Source organism: Mandrillus leucophaeus, unplaced genomic scaffold, assembly GCF_000951045.1.
Source record: "Mandrillus leucophaeus isolate KB7577 unplaced genomic scaffold, Mleu.le_1.0 Scaffold137, whole genome shotgun sequence".
Taxonomy (NCBI): domain Eukaryota; kingdom Metazoa; phylum Chordata; class Mammalia; order Primates; family Cercopithecidae; genus Mandrillus; species Mandrillus leucophaeus.
The window spans coordinates 1,432,861-1,448,718 of record NW_012101332.1 but is presented as its reverse complement, the minus strand read 5'-3'; the positions used below and the strand labels follow the sequence as shown (position 1 = coordinate 1,448,718).

At 47.5% G+C, this 15,858-nt stretch overlaps 1 protein-coding gene across 1 annotated transcript in view; it reads right to left on the bottom strand.

The window, feature by feature from the left end:
* ACTN4 (actinin, alpha 4) overlaps positions 1-15,787 on the bottom strand; it is an 83,265-nt gene extending 67,478 nt beyond the window's left edge. The window contains exon 1 of the mRNA XM_011973330.1: positions 15,720-15,787. The gene's annotated coding sequence lies outside the window, so the exon portion shown is untranslated. The remainder of the gene's footprint in view (positions 1-15,719) is intronic.
* Positions 15,788-15,858: the final 71 nt, after the last annotated feature.

Sequence of the window (15,858 nt, the reverse complement as noted above, 5' to 3'; positions counted from 1 at the left end):
GGGACCAGAATGCAACTCGGTTTGTCGGTTTGGGGAAGGCAATATCAAGGGCACTGCGGTATTTAAGTCAAACATTTGGCTATGAGCATCTGAATGAGTTTAAAAAAAAAACAACACTGGAGTATTTCCTGGGATGGGAACGCTAAGTTCCACAAGCCAGCACTAAGGCAGTTATTTAAAGAAAAGAATAGCACCTGGAAGCATAGCTTGGCAGGCAGGAATAAACTGAAGGCAGCACACTCCTAGGCCACCCGCGTTGCAGAGCAACAGAGGAGCTGTGGCAACCCAGCCCCGCCAGCCAGCTGGCAGCCGATCCCACTTCTCAATACAGGGGGTGCCATTCCGGTTGTGCGTGGTCATCTGGGCGGCGGCGTGCAGCAACACACGCGCTGAGGGGCTGAGACACAGGGCTTGGGGAGACCCTTGGACATGAGAAGGGAGTCTCTCTCCATTCTTTTTGTCGAAACCTGTGCTAATTCTGAAAAGGCCATCAGCTGGCTGAAAACATATGCCTCAGAAGGCACCCCCTCCCACCTGGGGGGAAGAGTCCGGCCCACCCACAATATCTGTGACAGTGACAGGACGCGTGAATGGATACGGATCCAGAACCCCAGGTCTTGCTATTCATAGGTTCTAAGACATGGCCAAGATGAGCGTGGTACCTCATCCTTCAAACCAGCAGCTCCCCGAAGATGATGCTTATGGGGACAGGAACTGGTAGGGCTACTCGAAAGAGGCAGCTAAGAAATGTTCGATTGCACACGGGACCCCCTAATACTTGCCCCCGGCAACCTGCCCGTAGCGGGGGCAAAGGCCCGCCCCTCCTGCACACTCACCTCCTTTATGAAAGTTTCCATGACTGACCCCACCTGCCCTGATTCACCCCTTTCCTCTCCCAGGACACGGCTACAGTGCTGTGGGCTTGTCCGTGTGCCGCTTAGTGTCCTTCTGAGGTCTCACGTGGCCTTGCTCTCTCCCCAGCTACACCGTGAGCTCCTTGAGAGCACGGGCCGGGTCTCCGGTTTCTCTCATACCCCTAAAGGCTCGGCACAGAGCTCTGCTCTGCAGAGGGGCCCAGCGAGGGCTGCTGTCTGGCCCTGGCGGTCATATTTCTACCTGAGTGCTGGACTCTGGGGCCCAAGAAGCTCCAACTCAAATTACACAAGAAGCTGGTTGGCTATAAAATGTGGCCAGCAGGCGGGGTGGCTCACGCCTGTAATCCCAGCACTTTGGGAGGCCGAGGCAGGTGGATCACCTGAGGTCAGGAGTTCGCGACAAGCCTGGCCAACATGATGAAATCCTGTCTCTACTAAAAACACAAGAAAATAGCTGGGCATGGTGGCGGGCGCCTGTAATCCCAGCTACTTGGGAGGCTGAAGCAGGAGAATCGCTTGAATTCAGGAGGCAGAGGTTGCAGTGAGCCAAGATTGTGACACTGCACTCCACTCCTGGACAAACGGGAAACTCTGTCTTAAAAAAAAAAAAAAAATGCAGACCCACTTTGCTCAACAGCCCCTAATCCTGTTACCCAAGTGGTGACTGCTGGAGCCTTTCAAAAGACCTTCCATGTCTTTACAGTGTGATAGAGGCAGCTTCCCCTCCAAGACAGTCTTTCCTATACTGCAGCAGCTTGGAGCAGGTTCAGCTCAGCATAAAGGCATAAGCCACCCACCATGGAAACTTACAGCTGTGTCCCAAACGTGGGGTAGGACTCAATCTAATCCAACACATTTTCCATGTGCCATGCACCTCTTCCCGCCCTGAACTGATTTTATAAAGGGGAAGTTTTGTTTTTGTATTTAAGGGGATAAAAATAAACATACACACACACTTATCTCCCCTCCTATACAGCTACTTAAAAGATTTAACAAGTTCACATGGGTATGCTGCCAGGAGAATGGAAACCTCACCATCTTCTTTCCAGCTGAAGCAGCTGGGCTGGCTGCACCATCACAGGTCACCATACTCATTTACTCCCTCATACTCTACCCACAGGGGTGATTTTTGCTGTCGAATCGTCAGTGGTAAAGCGGAGAGAATCCCAGCCCACGTTCACTCTAGACAACCCATGAAGGTAACTTCTTGCCGGGTGCTCTGTGTACAGAGGCAGCAGTGTCTATCAATAGCCCCGAGCTCTCTGTTGCTGCTCCTCCCTCCTTGAGTAAAGGCCACATAACTCGTTTGACAAGCTCTGCCTTCAAATGGGGAGTTGTGGGTGCGATGAAACCTAGTGAAACCTAGTATTCCTGGACTGGTTTCCAGTGAGGTACAGAAAGCTGAGCACCTCAGACTGAATCAGCCTGCATGCCTGTCTCTTTCTCTGAACTAGAACCACCCTCACTCCACCTGACCAAAAGGAAACAAGGAGGAAACACTAAGTGAAAGAGGCATTTATAGAGAAGGAAAGGACCTAGGAGAAAAGCCAGTTTAAAAATCAGGCTGCCATCTTCTACAATATTTATTGTAGGAAAAAAAATCAGGCTTCCTGGCTTCCATCTTCAAAGAAGGAGACTCAACATTTTACAAAAGATGCTTTGTAAAGCAAGTGGCATCCCACCAGGTAGAAATGGCCTCTTCATGGGACCAAAGGGGGCTGGAACTTGTTCGTGTTGTAAAAGTTAAGCTCCCTAAGAGAGCCACACTACAAAGTCATTATGAGTACACACAGTGCCATAAAACTCCAGATTCAAAATTACCAACGCTTTAATCAAATACAGGTGCCCACTGCCGAAATCATCACAGAGATAACTGCAGCTTTTGTTTGGCTTCATGTTCTGCCATCTTGGAGTTTCCACTTTAGAAGTCAGTTCTGGTTTGGCCTGTCCAGGAGGCCTGGGAGGAAAGGGTGGGAGTGCCAGAGTCCTGGAAGCATGAGGTTCCTGACCTATTGGCATCTAAGAGGGACTGAGTTTGCAGGCGCAAGTTGAATGTAGACTCATCAGCACTTCTGACAACACAGCTCTAAGCAATCTGGCTGTGCTCATCTCTTTCACAGGCCCTGCTCTGACCACTCGGGTCTTTCTGCTCCTCGGGCGCCCCCTCGCCTGGTTTCCTCTGTTGGAAGCACATTCCTCTGGTGCTCTCTTGGTTCCCTCTTTCTCATCTGTTAAGGAACAGCTGAAATGCCACCTCTTCGAGACATTCGTCTCCATCTAAAGTACCTGCGCTGCACACTCCTCCCCTCACCACCCTCTCGAAAAGCCATTCCCAATAACTAGACTTCAATGTAGTGTAGAAATAACAGCATAAACTTGAAAGCCTCAACTTCTACATTCAAATCCTGACACAGTCACATAGGCAAGTGGCTTAAAGGCCCATGGATCCATTTCTGCATGTAAGGGTAACAACACCCGCCTCACAAGATTATACAAGTCAGTCCATGGGAAGCACTTAGAATAGTGTCTAGGACAAGGTAAAATGCTAGCTGTTATTTAATTTATAGCACGCAATCCTATCTGAAGTTACCTTGTTTATTATTTATATGCATGCTGTCTCTCCCACCAGCCTGTGATAAATCAAGAACATATAGAAATAAGGCTGGGGGCGGTGGCCCATGCCTGTAATCCCAGCATTTGGGAGGCAGAGGTGGACGGGACCAGGAGTTCGAGACCAGCCTGGCCAACATGGCAAAACCCCATCTCTATTAAAAATACAAAAATTAGCTGGACATGATGGCCATGCCTGTAGTACCAGGTACTTGGAAGGCTGAGGCAGGAAAATAATGGCTTGAACCTGGGAGACAGAGGCTGCAGTGAGCCGAGATCGTGCCACTGCACTCCAGCCTGGACAACAGAACAAGACTCCAACTCAAAAAAAAAAAAAAAAAAAAAAAAAAATCATGTAGAAATAAGATGGAGGAAGTTTTGCATTTGGTCTTCTGATTTCCTTGGTGGCCACAACCAATCCCAAATCAGGGGGCACGCTCCCCAAAAGCCCTCACTGCCCACACTCTGACATAATTGAACCCACAGAGTCTGAGCTGCTGCTCATAAGTCTCATGTTTAAACTATGCTTGGAATGTCTGATAGGAACATGCATTTATTTTTAGGCAAGAAAGCTGTCTCCTAAGCTAACCCTGTGGCCTGAGAGCAGGCCGTATTTGGCAAGAACTTCTCTGTGCTGGTTTATTAAAGAGGCCCAAAACTTTCTCAACCCTGAGGTAGCTGCTAAGAGAACTCAGTGCGCTGTGAGTCTTCTATTTCTATAGTCAAAGTTTGTTTCCTGTGAATCTCTGAGGTGTTTCTATAAGGCTGGTAGGAGTCAAGTGTCACCCCTTACCTTCCACAGCTTTCAGCCACAATCTATTACCCAATCATCCCTCAATTGGCTCACAGCTCTCAATGGAGTCGATTCTATCCCATGGCTTGTGTCTCATCAGTGTTAATGAAAGTTACAAAGGGGCTGGGCACGGTGGCTCACGCCTGTAATCCCAGCACTTTGGGAGGCCTAGGTGAGCATCATGAGGTCAAGAGTTTGAGACCAGCCTGGCCAACATGGTGAAACCCCATCTCTACTAAAAAATACAAAAACTAGCTGGGCGTGGTGGTGCATGCCTGTAGTCCCAGCCACTCGGGAGCCTAAGGCAGGAGAATCACTTGAACCCAGGATGCGGAGGTTGCAATGAGCCAAGATCACACCACTGCACTCCAGCCTGGGTGACAGAGTGAGCCTCTGTCTCAAAAAAAAAAAAAAAAAAAGGTACAAATGGAAAGGCAAAATTAGTTCAAAAAATGGCCAAGAAGGCCTTCCCCTAACTGTTCTAGGTATTTCATCTCACCCCACCACAAGACAGTGTCGGGTGACTACAGCAAACATCCTTGAAAAAAACAACTAGAGACAGCCCTTTCTGCTTTACACAGACCAGTCCTACCACAGTCTTGGCAGTGTAGCTCAAATGATCCAAAAAAAAAAAAAAAAAAAAAGTAACTGCTTCACAATCCTGGTGATGTTTACCGTCTGGATACCTTCCAGGACTTGAAAATCTGAATCATGACTGGTTCGCAGACAGCCTGTAAGAAGAGTCGATTCATCTGATTGCCCTTGAACCGGCCTGGCAAGTTGGCTCTTCCAGACATTTTGAATTTTGAAACTGACTGCATTTCATAGGCCAGAACTGGAAGACCACAGAAGTCTTCAAATCTCTGACCCTTCCACATGCAAGTCACACCAGTAACAGCCAAAGAAGCACTTTGTGAAAGCATTTAATATTTTCATCCAATAAACAGTTTAAGGCAAGGTATTTTCTTGAAGAAAAGCAGGGAGTGACAGGGAGAAAAGGATTTGCTGTTAGATTTGGAGTAGGGAGGATGTGGATTTTTTTAAAAAGTTACTTGTGCTTGGGATTTGTGGGAAACTTTAGAGTTCTTTTTAATTTATCAGTGTTTGTGGAAGTAGGCAAAAGATACAGGCATATTTTGCTCTACTATTAAGAAGTCACATAGCTGAGATTCCAACTCTAAACTCCTAGAGAAAAAAGCACTCTTCTAGGCTACAAAGCCAGCAGCGGCTTTCATGGAGTGCTCTCCTTTTTCTTCTCCCTCTCTCATGCACAAATGCACACTCCTCATCAATAAAATCAACTGGCCCAACTCCTGCCCTGAGGACAGAGGCCCTTCATCCCCTACCTGGCAAGGCTGCTGTGCATGTAGGTATTTTCCTGTGATACCAAGTGGAAGGATCTTTTTTTCTGCCCAGGGGCCTAACACTCCACCATTAGCACTGCCTCTGGTATGAGGGCACTCCCCAAAACAGTAAGTAAGCAACTCAGTTTCCATGGTGATAGCAACTAAATACCTTTTACTCACACCCAGATAGAGAGTGATCATAGAATAGTAATTTGTTAACTGAGGCCTTGATGACACTGACTGAGGTCAGCTTCCAGCACTGTCCTTGGCCTTGGTAAAAGAAGGCCTGTCATTTTGCTAAGGCAGGCTATAGACCCACAGTCGTCTTATTGTGACGTCCCCCCTCAGGCAACTTCCCAGCATGCCCAGATGCTGAATCACCTGCAAGCTTTGCAAGCTTCCTTCCATAATGCCTCTCCTAACCTCAAACTGGCCTTCACCACCAAAATGAAGTGTATATTTAAAAAAGGAAAAGAAAGAAAGAAAAAAGAAATGCATCTATTTCACTTCCTGCAGTCCCCTCAATCTGGATGACTGTAATTAAGACATTCTTAGAACTGGAATCAGTCATTACTACTCAGGAGGTAAGACATTAAAACTCTTTATCTTGGGTTTTTTGCAGATTGAAAGCCTGGGCAACATAGTAAAACCCAGTCTCTACGAAAAATTTAAAAATTAGTTTGGGCGCGGTAGCTCATGCCTGTAACCCCAGCACTTTGTGGGGCCAAGGTGGGTGGATTGCTTAAGGTCAGGAGCTCGAGACCAGCCTGGCCAACATGGTGAAACCCTGTCTCTACTAAAAATACAAAAATTAGCTGGGCGTCGTGGCGCATGCCTGTAGTCCCAGCTACTCGGGAAGCTGAGGCAGGAGAATCGCTTGAACCTGGGAGGCAGAGGTTGCAGTGAGCTGAGATCGTGCCACTGCACTCTAGCCTGGGTGACAGAGCGAGACTCCATCTCAAAAAAAAAAAAAAAAAAAAAAAATTAAAATTAGCTGGCCATGGTGGTGCACACGTAATCCCAGCTACTAGGGAGGCTGAGGCTGAAAGATCCCTCAAGCCCAGGAGTTCAAGGCTGCAGTGAGCTATGATCAGGCCACTGCACTCCAGCCTGGGTGACAGTGAGACCTTGTCTCTAAAATTTCAAAACAAAACAAAAACCAAATGTGTTCCCTTTAGACATGGAGAACATAAAGTGGGGTATACTGCCTGCCTTCTGTGCTTCCTCTGATCCACCTAGACTGTGGCTTCCACCCACTCTCAAAAGGCATCAGGGAGGGGAAAAGATGAAAAGAAAAACCCACTAGAAAGCTGGTGACAGACATCACTCAGCCCCACACCTTTTGGGGGAGGAACTTTAAAAAACATAAAACAAACCACAAAGTCTTCTTTATTCCTGCCTGAAGCTGAAGACACAAATGCTATTGTAGTGCTGGTGTTCTATACACCATTCAATCACTGCAACACCATCCACGATATTTCCCAAGATGACTTCATTGTGTTCTGCAGGGTACTAACTGCCGCTTCCAACTACTTCTGCCCCATGTGGATAGTTCCACTGGAAGACAAAGAATCTGTTCTGCTCTGATATTAGGAAGAAAAACATTTAAATAAGCCTTGTTAACGCAGCAGGAGGGCACTGCTTTCCTTTCAGGATGGAGGGTTCCAATCCTCTGATGGGGTGGCAGTGTGCTTTCTTCGTGGGAGGGGCCCAACTCTTAAGAAGAAAACTGAAGCCTTAAGAAGAAAAAGTTGGCTGGGCGCAGTGGCTCACACCTGTAATCCCAAGACTTTGGGAGCTGAGACCAGAATGGGCAACAAAGCAAAACCCCATCTCTACAAAAATACAAAAATGAGTCAGGCATGGTGGCATGTGCCTCTAGTCCCAGCTACTTGGGAGGCTAAGGTGGGAGGATGGCTTAAGCCCCAGAGGTCAAAGCTGCAGTGAGCCAAGACTGTCCCACTGCACTCCAGCCTCGGTAAAAAGAGTGACACCCTGTCTCAAAAAAAAAGGAACGAAAGACAGAAAAAGAAAGAAAAAAGTTGTGTGAGGAGCAAATGATAAACCCACATTTCTTATAGTTAGCCCTCTGTATCCATGGGTTCTGTATCTATGAATTCAAGCAACGATGGATCGAAAATACTGGAAGAAAGAAATGAACGGTTGCATATGCACTGAACACGTACGTATTTTTCTTGTCATTATTCCCTAAACAGTACGGTGTAACAACCATTTACGTAGCATTTAGCATTAGGTTATAAGTAATCTAGAGATGATTTAAAGTATTCAGGAGGATGTGCATAGTTAAAATGCAAATAACACATCGTTTTATCTTACATAAGGAACTTGAGCATCTGTGGATTTTGGTATATAAGGGGGTTCCTGGAACCAATCCCCCACAGATACTGAGAAATGACTATATTTTCAATGTGTCCTGGTTTCTTACAAAACCCCCAAAGCACTAACACTTGAAACTGAAGATGAATCAAGCATCATCCAATCATGAGCCATATGTTCCAGTCTAGTATGGTGGGATGACACACAGAGCCAAGAGGGGCTGTGTGTTCCTGGACAAGGTGCTGCCCTGCCCTCCTCGACCAGATGAGATCAAGTTTTTTTTTTAAAGTGTGACATGCACACATGGAAAATTTTAAGGATTATCTACACCTTACCCTAAACCTTGAATCACACTAAGAAAGGTATTTCCTTTGATTCTCTTATAAACCTGATGACTTCAAAGAGAACGTCTCTGCTTGGTGCTGGCGGGTCTTTAACACCTCAACACTTGCCAATCCCTTTCTAACAAAGCGAGCAGGTCTCAGGCCTGGGGCCTTTAGTAACCACCTGGAAACAACACTGTTTTGTTTTCAATGTGTTTATTTTTGCAGTTTCCTTCTATTATATTTATGGCCAGGGAAGCTGGGTTTTCCAGTTGCCATACTCTTGTCAGTCTTCCTTTTAAAACTTAAAATGCAAACTGATTCAAAGGAAATTATTATGTGTCTATAAAAGTGGTTACGGAAAATCACAAATGGCTGCAGTTTAGGAAGGAAGGGGATAAGCACAGGGGGACTACTCTGGCTGGGGAGCCACAGGACGGTCCCTCACTCCTGGGAGGGGGGCAGAGAATGGAACTCATCCCAGGAAGGCAGGAGCCAGCACAACAACAGGTGGCAAACAGCAAATCCCACGTAAACTCACTCCACTCGCCTTCAGATAACACTTGCATAAATCACAACCAAGAAAAAGGCCACTGACCTCTTCCAGAGTAAACGCTGTTCAAACTGAAGGGAAGGCAAGCAAGTTACACCAATCAGCTTCTAAGACTTTCCATGGACATTCCAAGTTAATGCCTCTGTTGTTTGTGGAGAATGGGGAGGGGAGGGACGTGAAAAAACACAACCAAAAAAGGCACAACACCAAGACAAATGTCTCGGGGATTTTTATAATCGCAGGGAGACCGCTAGTTGAATAAAACTTCCCAAGCACTGATGTAAGCATGCTCTTGCCAGTTAAATATATGCAAAGATTTCACTCCTTTTCTTTTTCTTTTTTTTTTTTTTTGAGACGGAGTCTCACTGTGTCGTCCAGGCTGGAGTGTAGTGGCGCGATCTCAGCTCACTGCAACCTCCGCCTTCCAGGTTTAAGTGATTATCCTGCTTCAGCCTCCCGAGTAGCTGGGATTACAGGGGTGCACCGCCATGCGGGGCTAATTTTGTATTTTAGTAGAGATGGGGTTTCACCATGTTGGCCAGGCTGGTCTTGAACGCCTGACCTCATGTGATCCACCCACCTCGACCTCTCAAAGTGCTGGGATTACAGGCGTGAGCCACCGCGCCCGGACAATTTCACTTTCTGGAGGAGGCAGGATCCTTCTCTGGGTCAGGTGGTTAATTTCTCCCCTTCATAAGATCCTTCTTTAAACAGAGGCTGGAATTTAAAATGATTCTGTTTCTCTTTGATTCATTGAAAGTTACACTCCTTGATACCTGGGATACTGAGTAAAATTCATAGACCTTCTTGAAGAAAAGTTAAGTGATACTTATGCCACTTTCAGATACTTTATAACAAATTCTGGCGCCTACCCTGCCAACACTATAAAACTAAGTTTCCTTGTAACTTGCTTTGATGTTTCCAAATTTAAACCCATCCTAAAGAAGACTAATGAGCTCTCAAACTACCCAGTGATAGAAAGACTCAAACTACCCAGTGATAGAAAGACTTCTTTCAAATCTCCACGGATGACAGTATTTGTATCTGCTCAAGTAGAAGCTTCCGTCTCTCTTGTAACAGGTCAGTGCTTCAGTTACCACTGCCATTGAATTACCCACTTGCTATCACTTGCCTCTTATTTCCATGAAAAAAGAAAAGGAGGAAAAAACTGTTTAAGTTTTACCTTGTTTAAAGGTAATACGAGTGCTTTTGTTATTCTGTAAACTAAATACATAAATGAAGGCAAAGGAAGGAAACAGAGGGAAGGGAACAAAATGTGAATGATGAGAACACGGAGTTCACTAAATGAAGGAATAAAGATAAAGCCGGGAGAAACACTGCTCTAGGATATACTAAGGCCAGGGAAGAGATAAACATGTTGATATTTCAGCTATTCAGAAAACCTGAATGAGCAAGTGATACTAGAGCAAACAGCTGTTCCCTAATTATATTTGCCCTTCCCTTCTGCCCTTCAAAAAAGTAAAAGCAGCAGCAGGGAAATCATTCTTTTTTAAAAGAACAACCCTAAGATCTGGTTAAAGGCTTGTACAATTCCCAGCACAACATAAATCAGTGTAGCAAAAGCTGAAAGTACTCATCTCAACAGTTTCAAATTCCTTGGGTCTTCCCAAATCAATTCTTTTTTGGCTCTATTCTATTTGCTAAATAGCACTGGCAGATAACTTGTGCTACACACTCAATTCACTCTGAAAAAGGGCGCTGTCTGGCCAAAGTCTGCCATGACTGAAGCATATGCTGAAACGGCAGAACTCTCCACCCCAGAGGCTTAGACTTAAACTTGTCCCTGCTCCCCTCTGTCATCTGATTAAAAGGATGTTTTGAGAGTACAAGACCCCCCTTTTTTTTTGGTTTTTTTTTTGAGATGGAGGCTTGCTCTGTCACCCAGGCTAGAGTGCAGTAGTGCGATCTCGGCTCACTGCAACCTCTGCCTCCCAGGTTCAAGCGATTCTCCTGCCTCAGCCTCCTGAGTAGCTAGGATTACAGGCGTCTGCCACCATGCCCAGTTAATTTTTGTATTTCTGGTAGAGACGGGGTTTCACCATGTTGGCCAGGCTGGTCTTGAACTCCTGACCTCAGGTGATCTGCCCATGCCCACCTCAGCCTCCCAAAGTGCTGGGATTACAGGCGTGAGCCACGGTGCCTGGCCATAAGACTCCATTTTAACTGACCTCCCTGACTGTGTCAGAGCTTAATAGCACCAGCACTACCTGGATATTTACACACCACCCTGCCTCCTCCAACACTTCCCCCATAAGGCAGCCCACTTGGGGCCAAGCAGTCAGCTGCCATTAAATGGAAGCTTTTAGCACCAGTTCCAACTGGAGGGTGAGTCAGCTCCCTGCCGCCAAAGTAGCCTCCCTGTTGGTCTCAGAAGCCGGAACCAGCAAGGGTGTTTCAAAAGGCAGAGGGCAATCCTGGGCCCACACCCTGAACTGCCTAGGATTAGGTGAGTGGCAGGCACCACTCCAGGGCACCAGCCAGATCTCAATTCTTAGCCAGGTGAGTGTGAGTGACCCTGCAGTCCCAGGCCATCTTCCCATACCCCACCTTTCCTTCAGTCATTAGAAGAGTCAAGTTCTAAAATACATTCTGGAGAGGATGAGGGGAGAGAACAGAGTGCTAGCAGCTGAGTGGCTTCCCCTACCCCTCTTACAAGAGGACAAACAGAGTATACTTGCCTCTCACACATATTTACACAGTCTTTTTTCTAGATAACAGTTGAGTTTAAGTTTGGTTCCTTTTTTTTTTTTTTTTTTGTAAGTGTGTTATTCAATTTTGAAAACTGTTAGTCTTAGCCAGATCCTAAGAGGCAAGCAATTAGAGTAATGGAACAAAATAACAGATGGCTACTTTGGGGCCTCCATTATCAGCCTTTAAAAAGAAAAAAAAATATCTACTTTAAGAAAATATCTACTTTAAGGCCGGGCGCGGTGGCTCAAGACTAATCCCAGCACTTTGGGAGGCCGAGATGGGCGGATCACGAGGTCAGGAGTTCGAGACCATGCTGGCTAACACGGTGAAACCCCATCTCTACTAAAAAATACAAAAAACTAGCCAGACGAGGTGGCGGGCGCCTGTAGTCCCAGCTACTCGGGAGGCTGAGGCAGGAGAATGGTATAAACCCGGGAGGCGGAGCTTGCAGTGAGCTGTGATCTGGCCACTGCACTCCAGCCTGGGCGACAGAGCGAGACTCTGTCTCAAAAAAAAAGAAAAAGAAAAAGAAAAACAAGACAGGGCGCAGTGGCTCACACCTGTAATCCCAGCACTTTGGGAGGCCAAGGCAGGCAGATCACTTGAGGTCAGGAGTTAGAGACCAGCCTGGCCAACATGGTGAAACTCTGTCTCTACTAAAAATACAAAAATTAGCCAGGCATGGTGGCACACGCCTGTAGTCCCAGCTACTTGGGAGGCTGAGGCAGGAAAATTGCTTGAACCTGGAAGGCAGAGGTTGCAGTGAGCCAAGATCACACACCATTGCACTCCAGCCTGAGCCACAGAGTGAGAGGCTCTGCCTCAAAAAAAAAAAAAAAAAAAAAACCTTTCAAATAATTAACTCATACCTAATACAGTCCTCTGAGCAACAAGAGCAAAACTCAGTCTCCAAAAGAAAAAAAAAAAAAGGGCCAAAGGTCAAGGTTGAAACACTGAGGCCCCTGAAATAGTGATGTTTCAATGAACACGGAAACTCAGCGAGGCATTTCTTCTTGCTGTAATGAGATTTGGCATAACCTTCAAGAGATCTTACCCTTCCAGGACAACAGAGGGTGATGAGGTTACCCAGGCCACTTTTAGAAACTGGGAGAGGGAACTGTGGCCCAGAACTGTAATTGCTCAAGAATTTGCTCAAAGACCAGAACAACGCTTCTCCACCCTGCCAGGAGCACGTTCACGGCCCTCTCGTGTAAAAACTGTTGCATGACCTACTTATGGGTTACGGGGTCCCTAGAAGTCAGAGCAAAGGGCTTCCAAGCAGAAATGAGACACACGTCCCCTCTGATTTGGGCCAACTCTTGCTTAATTCCTAGAAGAATTCCATTCTACCCACTTTGAGGGCCTACAGCTGTTCTGGATACATTTTTTTTGGAGTACGCATGTACAGAACTCCCAGGACTGTCACTCCTCCTGTGCCCAGTGGTTCAGCCTTGGAGAGGCAAGAAGGGCAATCTGTCATTCACTAAAGCAACACTGCAACGTAGAAAAAACCCAGCCAGTCCAGGTGCGGTGGCTCATGCCTGCAATCCCAGCTACTTGGGAGACTTAGGCAGGAGAATCGCTTGAACCCAGGAGGCAGAGGTTGCGGTGAGCCAAGATCACGCCTGGCCAACAAGAGCAAACCTCCGTCTCCAAAAAAAAAAAAAAAAAAAAAAAAAAAAAAACACCCAGCCAACCTGGGAGCACGGGATGTTTCTTAGTAGGAAGGTAGAGAGCCACACAGATTGGGGTACTCCTTTCCATTACTCCTTGCCCCATTTCAGAAAGGATCCCTACCCCATAACGGGAAAGGGCACAGAGGTGAAGCAGTAGTTTCCCCCACAGAGCAGCTAAGGGTAAATATTTGCTGGAGGAGGTGTAAAGCAGGAGTTACTAGAATCAGGCCCTGGTTGAGACACAAAAGCAGATGGTATTAGGGGACGCTGTGAGCCACCCTCTTCCCTCAACCCTGCCCGGCCCCGGAGGAAGGAAGCTGGGAGGTAAGAGAATGACACATGGCAGCAAGGCTTGGAGGTTCCAGGGAGTCCTGGTTTCCGTCCAGGGCCTGAATGGTGCCCCAGCCTCACCCTGTGAGCAAGGGACACTATAACTATGAACAAAGCCCACACCCTAACTCTTGGGAGGGAGTGGAACCGGCTCGCAAAAGGAGTCACTTGGGGAGTGGCAGAAGACAGGAAGGGAGAGAAAAGGAAGGTCTCCCACCCCATCACCTGAGAAAAAAGGGTGAGGGGTTCATTTTCTCCAGCACCTTCAGCTGCAGAAGACAAAGCCTAGACGTTCTCAAAACCACCACTGTAGATCCTGCTCCCTCCCAACTTTCCAGGTCTCTTGGCAACTCTTAACCTTTTCCAACCTGGCACTGCCTCGGGCAATAAATTATTGTTGAGACTCCAGAACAGATCTCGCCTTCCCCTCAAAAAGCGAATTTATGCCAACTATCACAACATGTCCACTCTGCGGTAGGTGGGGCCACGGATAAGGACACCACTCCCACCAAGCCACTGACACCCCCCCTCAGTTACTACGGATGAGGAAATTCAAGCAACGCTGGTAATGGATCCAAGGTTATGCCTGGCCCCACCTCAGGCTGCCTTGGAACAGTTGCTCTTTCCACCCTTGCCACCCTTTCCCCTCCAGCCTGGGCTAGGCTGCCTGTGCCGAGCTCCTGGCCACCAACTCACGCCCTCGAGAAGCTTCCAGTCACTCCCCACTCTGCCAGCTCACCACTCAAAGCCCTGTAGTCTGTTCCTAAAAAATCTCCACCAAACCCACTCTCCCAAACCTTCAGAGCCCTGTCCAAAGTCCCACCTCTACACACATCCCTCTTTATTAACAGCATCACAGCAGGGACCCCTCGGACCCCTTAGCATTTTGCAGATAACAAAACTGCATGGAGAGTTCAAGGGTCTTGTCCAAGGCCACAGAGCTAATCAGTAACAAATCTGGAAAGAAAATCCAGATCTCCAGATCCCATGAAATGCTTCCAACTTCAAGTACCTCCCACCCATTTCACACACAAAACTTCTGAACAACCCCTTCCCCACACACACCCACTCACCACGCTCCTTCCTTTAGCTCTTTCTGCACACTCAGAGCTCCCCCCTCAACCACACTGGATTACCCCCCCACACACAGACACTGACACCTCGCTTGGGGATCCCATTCCACTTCTGATCACCTTTTCACTGCTCTGGGGCCCTCCCGAGTTGCTCTCCCCCCACCCCAAAAACAGTGCCACCTGAAAACAGTCTCTGCTTCAGGATCCCTTCACCTGCCTGCGTTCTCTTCCGAAAAAGACACAATTCTTCCTGGACACTCTCACCGCTTCCTCCCCAAACTCCTTATTCTCCCTGCACGACACACACACGCTCTCCAGTCCCGGGACTGCACCTCCAGGAGCCAGCGCCCCTTCCCCACATTCCTTTCTCAGTCTATCCATTACGCATTCCCTTTCGAATGAGACTTTCATTTTCCTAAACGAACCTCCCTCCCATTATCCACCATTCCAGCTCACACTCCCTCCCACCGATCTCACCTTCTCCCTCTACACTTCCTCACTCTCTCCAACGCTTTAGCTTTTCAGCTTCCCATCAATTCTTCAGAAACCCCTCCCCAAATTATCCCCAAACACTCTCCGTATACCCCCCACTTCGGCTTCTCCATCCCTCATCAATTCCTCTTATTCCTCCTATCTCTCAATCTTCTCTTCCCTTTGGAACAGGGCACCCCAAATAAATCTCACCCCCTTCAAAAACGTCTCACTCACGGGCCCCTTAACTTCTTCCTTCCGCACCCCACCCTCCTCAGACCCTGTCCTGGCACCTCTACCTTCCTTATACCCTAAGCCCATGTCTTTTCATGCCCAATTCTACTCTTAGCCCCTCTGTTTTTACCTTCCCAGCCTCCCTAGTCCTCCCACCCGTCTTCAGACCCCACAATCTCCATTCCATCCTCACACTTGATTCTTCATCCCCTTTAGAACTCCCCCAACCTGAGGCTCCCCCAATTCCAATCTCCTTCAGATCTTTCTGCTCTCCAAAATAACCAACTCCTCCACACTCGAGCTCCTCCTCACACTTCCCAGACCCAGAAATTCCCTTCCAAGCCTCCCGTGATTCTCCTCCCAGCACCTCCAACCCATGCTCGGACCCTTCAAGCCCGCCTCGGATCCCAGTTCCATTTCAGCCTGCCCAGTCATCTCCTCGGTTTCCCCTAATGGCACGCCCAGACCCTCCAAATCCTTCATCGGGCTTCCCGATTCCTTTTTTTTTTTTTTTTTTTTTTTTTT